The sequence below is a fragment of the Nicotiana attenuata genome, chromosome 3 (assembly GCF_001879085.1).
Source record: "Nicotiana attenuata strain UT chromosome 3, NIATTr2, whole genome shotgun sequence".
Classification (NCBI taxonomy): domain Eukaryota; kingdom Viridiplantae; phylum Streptophyta; class Magnoliopsida; order Solanales; family Solanaceae; genus Nicotiana; species Nicotiana attenuata.
In genome coordinates this window covers 25,495,924-25,505,579 of record NC_031991.1, presented here as the reverse complement: position 1 = coordinate 25,505,579, position 9,656 = coordinate 25,495,924, and the positions used below count along the sequence as shown (strand labels likewise).

The following is a 9,656-nucleotide window of genomic DNA, read 5'->3' as shown; positions in this document are numbered from 1 at the left end:
GAGCCTCTCCCGGCTCAAACCACCCAACCGGCGACCGACACCGCCTACCATATAATGCCTCATAGGGGGCCATCTGAATGCTCGACTGGTAGTTGTTGTTGTAGGCAAACTCTGCTAATGGCAAGAACTGATCCCAAGAACCTCCAAAATCAATAACACATGCTCCGAGCATATCCTCTAAAATCTGAATAGTACGCTCGGACTGCCCATCCGTCTGAGGATGAAATGCTATGCTCAACTCGACCTGAGTACCCAACTCACGCTGAACTGCCCTCCAGAAATGCGAGGTAAACTGCGTACCCCGGTCAGAAATAATAGACACGGGCACGCCATGAAGACGAACAATCTCCCGGATATAGATCTCAGCCAACCGCTCCGAAGAATAGGAAACTGCCATAGGAATGAAATGCACTGACTTGGTCGGCATATCAATAATAACCTATACTGCATCGAACATCCTTTGAGTCCGCGGGAGTCCAACAATGAAGTCCATAGTGATACGCTCCCACTTCCACTCAGGAATTCAATCTTCTGGAACAAACCACCAAGTCTCTAATGCTCGTACTTTACCTGCTGACAATTCAAACACCGAGCTACATAGGCAATAATGTCCTTCTTCATCCTTCTCCACCAATAATGCTGCCGCAAATCCTGATACATCTTAGCGGCACCCGGATGAATAGAATACCGGGAACTGTGGGCCTCCTCTAGAATTAACTCACGAAGTCCATCCACATTAGGCACAAAATACGAACCTACATCCTTAAAACTCCATCATCTCCAAATGTAATCTGCTTGGAACCCCCGTGCCACATCGTGTCCCTAAGGACAAGCAAATGAGGATCATCATACTGCCGATCTTGGATACGCTCAAATAATGAAGAACGAGCGACTGTGCAAGTTAGCACATGGCTGGGCTCAGAAACATCCAATCTCACGAACTGATTGGCCAAAGCCTGAACATCCAAAGCAAGTAGTCTCTCATCGACCGAAATATACGCAAGACTGCCCATGCTGACTGACTTTCTACTCAATGCATCGGCCACTACATTGGCCTTTCCCGGATGACATAAGATGGTGATATCATAGTCTTTCAACAGCTCCAACCACCTCCTCGACCTCAAATTTAGCTCCTTCTGCTTGAACAAGTACTGTAGACTCTTGTGATCCGCGAACACCTCACATGACACGCCATACAAATAATGCCTCCAAATCTTCAGCGCGTGAACAATGGCTGCTAACTTCAAATCATGAACTGGATAATTCTTCTCGTGGATCTTCAACTGTCGCGAGGCATATGCAATAACCTTGCCATTCTGTATCAACACCGCGCCAAGTCTAATACGCGATACGTCACAATACACTGTATATGGCCCTGAACCTGTAGGCAATACCAACACCGGCGCCGTAGTCAAAGCTGTCTTGAGCTTCTGAAAGCTCGCCTCACACTCATCCGACCACATGAATTGGGCACCCTTCTGGGTCAACCTGGTCATCGGGGCTGCAATAGATGAAAACCCCTCCACAAACCGATGGTAATAGCCCGCCAAGCCGAAGAAATTCAGGATCTCTGTAGCTGATGCGGGTCGAGGCTAGTTCTTGACTGCCTCTATCTTCTTTGGATCCACCTGAATACCCTCTACTGGTACAACATGGCCCAAGAATGCAACTGAACTCAACCAAAACTCGCACTTCGAAAACTTGGCATACAACTGACTGTCCCTCAGAGTTTGAAGAACGACCTGAAAATGCTGCTCGTGCTCCTCCCGGCTGTGGGAATAGATCAAAATATCCTCAATGAAGACAATCACGAAGGAATCCAAATAAGGCCTGAACACTCGATTCATCAAATCCATGAAAGCTGGGGCATTTGTCAACCCGAATGACATTACCAAGAACTCATAATGCCCGTACCGAGTGCGGATAGCTGTCTTAGGGACATCGGATGCCCTAATCCTCAACTGATGGTAGCCAGATCTCAAGTCGATCTTAGAAAACACTTGGGCACCCTGAAGCTGGTCAAATAAATCATCAATCCTCGGCAATGGGTACTTATTCTTGATTGTGACCTTGTTCAACTGACGGTAATCTATACACATCCTCATTGATCCGTCCTTCTTCTTAACAAACAACACCGGCGCACCCCAAGGCGAGGCACTCGGTCTAATAAAGCCCTTATCCAGCAAGTGCTGCAACTGCTCTTTTCATTCTTTCAACTCTGGCGGGGCCATATGATATGACGGAATAGAAATAGGATGAGTGCCCGGAGCCTAATCAATGCAAAAGTCAATGTCCTGGTCGGGTGGCATCCCCGGCAGGTCTGAAGGAATACCTCTGGAAACTCACGAACAAAGGGCACAGAATCCATAGAAGGAAACTCAACACTAGAATCACGAACATACGCCAAATAGGCCTAACATCCCTTATCGCCGAGCCTTCATATATGATATAACCCTGCTGGTGGAATGACCAGGAGTCCCTCTCCACTCCAAACGAGGCAACCCCGGTAGTGTTAGGGCCACCGTTTTGGCACGGAAATCCAATATAGCATGATAAGGGGATGACCAATCCATCTCCAATATGACATCAAAATCAACCATATCCAAAAGTAACAGATCTACTCGGGTCTCAAGATCCCCAATCGCAACTATACAGGAACGATGGACACGATCTACCACAATACAATCACCCACCGGTGTAGACACATATACAGGAGTACTCAAAGAATCACGAGGCACAACCAGATAAGGGGCAAAATAAGATGATACATAAGAATATGTGGACCCTGGATCAAATAGAACTGAGGCATCTCTACTGCACACTGAAACCGTACCTGTGATAACTGCATCGGAGGCCTCCGCCTCAGGTCTGCCTGGAATAGCATAACATCGGGGCTGGCCCCCACCACTTTGAGCTACATCCCTAGGACGGCCTCCTGCTGGCTGGCCTCCACCTCTAGCGGCCTGACCTCCACCTCTAATACCTCTACCTCCACCTCTAGCACCTCTACCCCCACCCCTAGCTAGCTGAGCGAGCGGTGGAACACCTGGTGCCTGAACCATGGCACGGGAACCCTGCTGCTGTGACTGAACACCCACTAACTTTGGACAAGCTCTCTAGATATGACCATACTCACCGCACTCGAAACATCCACCTGAGTGCTGCGGCTGAGGAAACTGAGACTGACCCTGGCGGGCCGGCTGACCATGAGAATAGCTTTGAAGAGGAGGTGCTCTGATAGGAGCCGATGGTGCATAGTAGGATTGCTGATCAGAATACTGCACATGAGAACCACGGCCACCTAGAGCACCATGAGAAGTCTGAAGTGCCGAATGAAACGTCCTGGAAGGATGGTCTCTACCAAAAGAATCCCTGCCTCTAGATGAGGCACCACTGAATCTGTATGAATGACGGGGCCTCTTGTCAAACCCCTGACCACTCCCTGCGATAGAATCATCTCCACTCTCCTGGCCACATTGACTGCATCCTGGAAAGAAATCTCGCTCCTAGTCTCCTTAGTCATCTGCAATCGAATCGGCTGAGCGAGTCCCTCAATGAACCTCCTCGCCCCCTCTCTCTCGGTGGGAAGTATAATAAGAGCATGACGGGCCAAAGTAATGAATCTGGTCTCGTACTGAGTGACGGTCATAGAACCCTACTGGAGACGCTCAAACTGCCTCCGATAGTCCTCCCTTTGAGTGATAGGAAGAAACTTCTCCAGAAATAGCTGAGAGAACTGATCCCAAGTCAAGGCAAGTGACCCAGCTGGCCTAGCCAAACAATAATCTCTCCACCAAGTCTTGGCGGAATCTGATAGGCGAAAAGCAGCAAAGTTGACCCCATTGGTTTCCACTATCCCATGTTCCGAAGAACCTCATGACAGCTGTCTAAGTAATTCTGGGGATCCTCTGAAGATGTACCACCATAAGTAGTAGTGAACAACTTGGTGAACCTATCCAATGTCCACAAAGCATCGGCAGACATAGCTGCTCCATCATCGGTTTGAGCTACCACACCCGGCTGAACTGCTCCAACTAGCTGAGCTGCTGGAGTCTTAAACTGGGGAGCCATTTGCTCCGGAGTGCGGGTAGCGGGAGTCTGTGCTCCTCCCCCAGTCTGAGAGACAGTTGGTGCTACAGGAAGTAAGCCTGCCCGAGTGACACTCTCCATAAGGCCCACTAGACGAACGAGAGCATCCTGGAGTATTGGGGTAGCAATGAACCCCTCTGAGACCTGAGCTGGGCCCACCGGAGCTGTTTGGGCCGGAACCTCATCATCAAACTCAACCTGAGGCTCCGCCGCTGGTGCTGCTACTCTGGGCTGAGCTCTGCCCCTGCCTCGGCCCCTAGCACGACCTCGCCCTCTACCCCTCGTAGATGCTGCCGCTGGGGGATCAGGCTGCTGATAAGCGGATGAATAAGCACGTGTTCTCGCCATCTGCGAAAGAACATAGTAGAAGTTCAATTAGCATTGAGAAACCAAATCACACGATAGAGAAGAATAGAAGTGAAACTGTTCCTAACTCTGTAGCCTCTGGGGATAAATACAGACATCTCCGTACCGATCCATCAGACTCTACTAAGCTTGTACGTGAATTGTGAGACCTAATCAACCAAGAGCTCTGATACCAACTTGTCACGACCCGAATTTCCCACCCTCGGGAGTCGTGATGGCGCCTACTCATGAAAGCTAGGCAGGCCGAGTATTACAGATTTACTACACTTTTTCCTATTTCCTTTTAACAATTCAATTTAACAGGCGATCAACAGCGGAATAACCATAATAATAAAATAAATGCGGAAGACGAAATCTGACAAAATCACAAAATACCAATACGAAAATCCAAAGTACAACTCTACCCAAAATTTGGTGTCACAATGTCACGGACTATCTACGAATACTACAAACAGAGGTCAGAAAGATAAATACAAATCTGTCTCTGAAATACATAAGAACAGAATGGAAAGATAGAAGGGGACGCCAAGGCCTGCGGACGTTTGCAGGACTACCTTGGGTCTCCGCCGCTGGACTGAAGGCAGCAACCTCACTGTGGTCCAAAAGCTCCGATACCGAGATCTGTACACAGTACAGAGTGTAGTATCAGCACAACTGACCCCATGAGCCGGTAAGTGTCGAGCCTAACCTCGGCGAAGTAGTGACGAGGCTAGGACAAGACTACCAAATAAACCTGTGCAGTTATATCATATACAGCAAATAATAATGACAGAAACTAGCAATTAAAGACGGGGAGGGGGAACATGCTGTGGGGAATATCAAGTACCAACAGAATCTCAGGAGAAAAGCATAAAGAACATCTTAAATTTCATGCCAACCAGAATAAGGACTCAGTAATGAATCTATAATCACTTTTATTCTTTATTTTTGCGGCGCGCAACCCTATCCAAATCATATATCACTGTTGCGGCATGCAACTCGATCCAAATCATATATCACTATTGCGGCGTGCAATCCGATCCAAATCATATATCACTATTGTGGCGTGCAACCCGATCCAAATCATATATCACTGTTGCGGCGTGCAACCCGACCCCTCCTGTCGTCCCTTATTACTCCTTGTTGCGATGTGCAACCCGATCCCATATATTATTGTTGCGGCGTGCAACTCGATCCAAATATACAAATCAACACTAATCATAAAAGAATCCCGACATGGGAACAATAAGGAAACAACAATATCCCGGCAAGGGAATCAACAACAAGAATAAACACATCCCGGCAAGGGAACCAACAGTAAGAATTAAATACGTCCCGGCAAGGGAATCAGCTATAACCAAACCTATACCAACAATTAACTTCACAAATGAAACCTCAACTAGAGCCAATGCTCTACAATGTCCAATTACCAAGAATACTTCCATAAGCCTTGTTCAACATTAATAACATTATATTAAGCATGGATAATACATAACAGAGTCACAGCATTCATAGTATAAGACTCACGGGCATGCTTGACACCAACCTATAGATACTTGTCACCACACCTACACGTCGTACTCATCAATTAACACATAGCAAATAAGACCATGACTCATATTCCCTGAAGCTAAGGTTAGACCAAACACTTACCTCAATGCCACGAACACAATCAATCCTCTATTACTGTTTTACCCCTCGATTCCACCACCAATTCGCTTGTGTATAGCCAAAATATACTTAATGATATCAATAAATTCTAAATGACATGCATGAAAATAGGTTTTCTAATGATTTCTCCAAAAAGTCAAAAATCGACCCCGGGCCCGCTTGGTCAAAACCCGAGGTTCGAACCAAAACTCGATCACCCATTCACCCACGAACTCAAATATATAATTTATTTTAAAATCGGACCTCAAATCGAGGTCCAAATCCCCAAAATTTGAAAATCCTAACTTCTACCCAAAAACACCCAATTCCGTATGAAAAATCCTTGATTTTGAATTGAAATCATGTAAAAAGATGTTATAGATCGAAGAAAACGAGTTAGAAATGACTTACTAATGATTCGGTGAAGAACTTGTCTTTGAAAAATCGCCCAAGAGAGTTTAGGTTTTGAGAAAGTTGTAAAAATGGTTGAAATCCCGTCAAAATTTCATTTAGCAGGTCTCAGTTGTCGCAATTGCGACCAGGGTTCGCAATTGCGAACCCTTTTGGAGCTGTTGCCTTCGCATTTGCGAGAGATTAGTCGCATTTGCGACACAGCCCTTTTCGCATTTGCGATAAAAGGGTCGCATTTGCGACCAAGGCCTGCCCAGGCTAGGTTCGCATTTTCGACGCCTGGGTCGCAATTCCCATGCCTGAGGACTTCGCAATTGCGAAGCCTGATCTCGCAATTTCGAGATCAGAGGCCTGGGCAAAAATACCAGATACCAGCAACTTTTCCTAAGTCCAATTTCACTCTGTGGCCTATCCAAAACTCACCCGAGCCCTCGGGGCTCCAAACCAAACATGCACGCAAGTCTAAAAACATCATACGAACTTGCTCGTGCGATCAAATCATCAAAATAACATCAACAGCTATGAATAAATCCTCAAATTCATGAAATCACTCAAGAACATCAAAATTACTATTTTCTCAACTATAGGTCCGTTTTATACCAAACCAATTCCGATCTTTACCAAAATTTACAGATTCAACTTAATTATTATTTTAAACTTGTACCGGGCTCCGGAACCAAGATACGAGCCCGATACCATCAAGAAAATGCATCAATTCACTTCTAAAAACCTTTATATTTTTCAGCAAACAATTTTCTTTAAAAATTCATTTCTCGGGCTTGGGACCTCGAAATTCGATTCCGGGCATACGCCCAAGTCCCATATTTTACTACGGACCCTACAAGACCGTCAAATCACGGGTCCGAATTCGTTTACCCAAAATGTTGACCGAAGTCAACTTAAATTCAATTTTAAAGGCCAAATTGGCATTTTTATTAAATTTTCACATAAAAGCGTTCCGGATATACGCCTGGACCGTGCACGCAAATCGAGGTGAGATAAAAGGAGGTTTTTAAGACCTCGGAATACCAAAATTGACTTGTAAATCAAGTGATGACCTTTTGGGTCATCACAAAATGATTACAGTATACTATTACAAAATAATTCTATATGTTTCAATATTCTGAATTTATGGTACCAAAAAGTATAAAAGGCCTTAGTTGTGGCGTATCCATATAATTAGAAAAAGATACTTTTAAACATAGTGATATGACAAACAATAAGATGACAAGTAAAAAAATTTTTTGAAATAATTGTAACTGTCTTCTGATAAGTTCTATATTCATAACTTTAAAATGCAAATAGGATAGGGAAGTACTTGAATATTATTTACCGCAATATAAGGGTCCTGATGGTAGGGTTGTGATTCAACTTTGTACTTCTTTCCTGTCCACAAAAGAAAAAACATAAAAAGTACTGCTGCACCTATAAAACCAAGCAGATGTCTCAAGGAAGTAATACAAGTCATAGGATATATGAGGCATAATACAATTGAGAAGACTAAAAGTTGATAAGCAACAAACAAGAGTAGGATAAATACACATGATCACTTCATGTATATATTGTAAGTAGAAGACTGTTTCTCTAATTCATGATTATTCTCTTGGTTGCATTACTGTTTTAATAGGACTTCTAGTGAAAGATAATGTCAAATTGGTAAGGCATTTCATGTAAGTACGGTAGTCTTCGGCAATTGTTACAGTAGAACTATGTTTCTCAGTTCAATAACAAGTTCTGAGCATTAAACATATGATATTAAACATCAAATTTCTTCCTACATTTAACACTGTAGAGTAGATAGACTGAATTACAAAATCTAATACGATTTAGTCTTATATGTCTCAATTAAAAGTGCATTCATGTAAAACACAAAGTGCATATCTTTAAGAATGCACTGAAGATAAGGCTAGATTTTATCTACTCAGCGTCTGATGCCAATCAATTCATAGCAGCAAACCATAGTTTCAACTTCCATAAAAGTACACTGAACACATAAAGTGACAGAAAAACCAAACATAAAAGAAAGAACCTTAGCATGTAACAATTAGATACTATATTTGTTATTTTCACAACCGTCTGGAAAAATAATTCTTTAATAAGGCAAGATATTATTGGGGAATAAAGGCACTAAGAAAGTGTTAAAGCTTTCTAAAAGTTGTGCAGGAAGCTAAGCTTGCCAAAATCACAACCAACAATAATAATATGGCAAAATATAAAGTATGTGTATAGTTAGCAAATTGAAGTGCGACAATACCAACAACAAACTAAACCATACATCTATTAAAAGATACAAAACCCCAATCGTAAACCCTCGTCCCATCTTGAATCTCCAAAATAAATCAACAAATGAAACCCAAAAATTAAAAGAGACGCCAGAGGAGCGAAATTTAAGAAACACAGACCTCATTAAAGAAATAGGAAATCAAAAATCCAGGTGCAAGATAAAAAAAAAAATTAACAAAGGAAAAAACGAGGTAGAAAAATAAAAATGAAGAATAGAGAAAGAGACATTGGTACCTTAAGTCCTAATGATGAGTATTTTGCAATGTCCTATGAAGCAATTGCTAATGGGTATTCTCTGTTTGTGAGGCGCTGACCCGTTTCCATGGCTGTAGCGTGGGGTGGAGGACGTCAAAATATTGGGTAAGTCACAGGTGTGTTGGGGAAGTTTTTATTGTTCTAGGTCTTCTTAGTTTGCCAACGACGAAGGTGCTAGGGTTTTGTGCCTTGGCGAATGGAGATAAGTAACGAGATGAAGCTTTACTGAGGCTTGTTATAAGTCCCTCATCCGTTTGGTGTTGCCATATGGTAATATTGGTAACTGATAACAACCGATAGGGGATTCAAGAATTACTAAAGAAAAAACAAGAATATCAAGAAACGTGCGGAAGCTAAAAGAAAATAAAGAAACAAAAAAAGACGAAAAATTAAAGATAGATTAAATTAAAAAAAGAATTTCTTGAATTCAATCTATTCTTGAAGTTGAATCCTAACAACAACAATTAGCTAACAAAGAACTAATCGTCTTTGGTAGAGAATTAAAAACAAGAGATAGATTGTGAAACCCGACCCTTTAGAATAACAAGAACAACAATAAGTCTAAACTTATCACCTTTCTTAAATACCTAGAAGTGATCTAACATTTCGGAAGAGTTCAATCT

At 43.1% G+C, this 9,656-nt stretch overlaps 1 long non-coding RNA gene across 1 annotated transcript; it reads right to left on the bottom strand.

Moving 5' to 3' along the window:
• LOC109224555 lies at positions 5,047-9,222 on the bottom strand. The gene is made up of 3 exons (XR_002067715.1): positions 9,013-9,222; positions 7,829-7,881; positions 5,047-5,076 (listed from the first exon to the last, which is right to left on the bottom strand). It is a non-coding gene; the product is annotated as an uncharacterized LOC109224555 (long non-coding RNA).